Source organism: Penaeus chinensis, chromosome 4 (genome assembly GCF_019202785.1).
Source record: "Penaeus chinensis breed Huanghai No. 1 chromosome 4, ASM1920278v2, whole genome shotgun sequence".
In the NCBI taxonomy this organism is placed as follows: domain Eukaryota; kingdom Metazoa; phylum Arthropoda; class Malacostraca; order Decapoda; family Penaeidae; genus Penaeus; species Penaeus chinensis.
The window spans coordinates 23,781,861-23,784,360 of NC_061822.1; the positions used below are offsets into that span (position 1 = coordinate 23,781,861).

The 2,500-nt window shown below is 39.6% G+C and overlaps 1 long non-coding RNA gene across 1 annotated transcript; it reads left to right on the top strand.

Moving 5' to 3' along the window:
* Positions 1-638: 638 nt before the first annotated feature.
* Positions 639-1,208, top strand: LOC125046172. Its single transcript, XR_007116627.1, has 2 exons — positions 639-928; positions 1,174-1,208. It is a non-coding gene; the product is annotated as an uncharacterized LOC125046172 (long non-coding RNA).
* Positions 1,209-2,500: the final 1,292 nt, after the last annotated feature.

The window sequence follows — 2,500 nt, forward strand, 5'->3', positions numbered from 1 at the left end:
TTTCTTTTATCTTCCCCATAAATGTGTTAAGCTGTATGTGCAGTTACGCTCACGCTGGTTTTGGTAGGTTAAAGTGCTAATTGACAGCAAATGGTACGCTCTCCACTGCTGACCTGAGATCACATTACTGTGTGATCAACGGTATGGGTTAAAAAAACAGGAATATCATTCATTTATTACGTATTTGTTAAATTTTTTACATGATTAGAGAGTATATTATTTCATTTGCAACGAATTTAGCGCGTTCATGATTTTACTGTTTTCATGAACATCATTTCATTATTCTTTTCTCACTACCCATTTCAGTCACATCTGCTTGGGACAGCTGTGTGACCTGACCCCACTTTCACTCTGAGTGATTGACACGTGAAATGAATGTGAGAACCGCTGGCATTTCCTGTACATTGTGTTCGAGACTTACATTATAGGATAACACGTAGCATCTGTTGCATGTTCATTGGTGTATCATTAGCATGATAGGTATATGAAAATAGGAATATTTACGTTTATTTGATATTACGGGTGAGATGTTTGTTGCGCATCTCGAGTATTTTTTGTTTACCCATGAGCCCAAGTATGACGTTGCTGTGGCGGTGGACGACTCGTGTGTGAACCCACTTCGCAGGGAATTTGTGTTGGCGACCTTTTATAGAAGTGGCAGTTATTGGGCACAAGTCTTTACACTCATGAAGGTATGTTTAAGGATGTTGAAGGGTTCAAATAAATTCAGAGGGGATGATACTCATTAATATTGAAAATACACGGAGCATGAGTTTGTTGTGTTGGCGTCGACCATAATGTGGTTTGTTTACTTTCATATGGATTTCAGCCAGTGTTATATCCAATGCTGTGGATATGGGTTTGTGCCGTAACTGAGACGTGATGGCAACTACTGGGAATCATGGACTGTGATAGTGTGGCCATTGAAGTGAGTTCAATGAAAATATACAATGTATGATTTATTTTGTGATATTGTTGCAGATTATTTAGTTACGTCGCACGAATTGTACAGGCATTCCTTGTATTATTTAATATTGTGATATAAGCAGTTCATTTGTTTATTTGGATTGGATTGTTACTTTAGTATTAATTGATGTATGTATATTTTCTCTTTTTTTTCGCAAATAGAATATTTATTTTTGTTATCCCTATTACCTGAATATCACATTTCAGGTTGAAACTTTGCTCCAATAAAAGACTGTTGCAGCTGATGGCTTTTCCTTGATATCCCAGTACAATTGGTGACACGTTCTATCGGCGCTAGAGCGGAGCTTGTAACGCGAATTACTTACATTTTTATATAGCGCCAGGGATCTTCCCCTTATCATAGTATCAGAATGCCTGATTACCTGGGGTTGTGTATATGCCTAAAGATCCGCTCTCCGACGCTAGTTCGTTCGGCAACTTTTTGAGCCGGTATGACCCGTTGTTATGTCCGTTAAATAATGTAGGACTAGGGCTAAAGCTAGAATCGTAATTCGCTTATTAATCACAACCCGCTCACTCCTTTGACGTCGCTGCCATGTTTGGGGTAAATCCCATCGATTTGTGATTCATGATAAAAACCCGTAGGGCATTGCATGAGCGCCCATCACAGACTCGCAGATAGAGTGGGTTATTAATATTTTCCCAGCTCATTTCGCTTCATGAAGTACGGCATTATTGACATATTGTTACCTCGGCAGAATTTTATTTCCCTGAGAAGATTCGCTCGTGAATTGTTTCACGTCACCATTCATTAGTGCGTCATTCTGTCGCATATCATTAAATGTTAAATTTAATGTAGTATTTGAAATAATTTTGTATTACTTCTATAACTTGTTTATTGCATTTGTGTAAAATGAACGTTAATTTCCGTGTTTGGCACCCATGTCCGGTCTGTGTGAGGTCACTTTCACTCTCATTACTGTCACTCGCACTCACACACACACACACACACACACACACACACACACACACACACACACACACACACACACACACACACACACACACACTCTCTCACTCACTCCCGCGAGTTTGTCAAGTCGTGATGTGTGACTTGTGACATACATTTCTTCTCTGCGTTACGACAATTGGTTCAAGTAATTCCTTGCGGATGCCTGTTGTCATTTCCCTTATTTACCCTCCTGTCTATCAGAGACGGTTAGCAGTTCAAGCTAGGTCTATGCGGACCGCTGTTACCGTCTCTCTCTCTTCTATTTTTTCCTTAACTTTGTGAAAATAAAACACAAAATGAAAAAATAACGAAAATTCAAAAAAAAAAAAAAAAAATGCAAATTATATAAACAATCGGCTAGTGGCGCTTAACATCCCCTCTTCTCTGTTGTCTTTCTTTTCTCTTACTATCTTGGCCCTTATGTGTATAATCTTGTTCACGATATCTGTCATAGTACCGAAGGAGGCCCTGCTGCAGAAACGGTCGGCTTCGGGCGCTGTTAAAATCGTCACCGGGAGATCGCCAGAAACCGAGAAAGACTAGGATAATTACGCCCGTCGA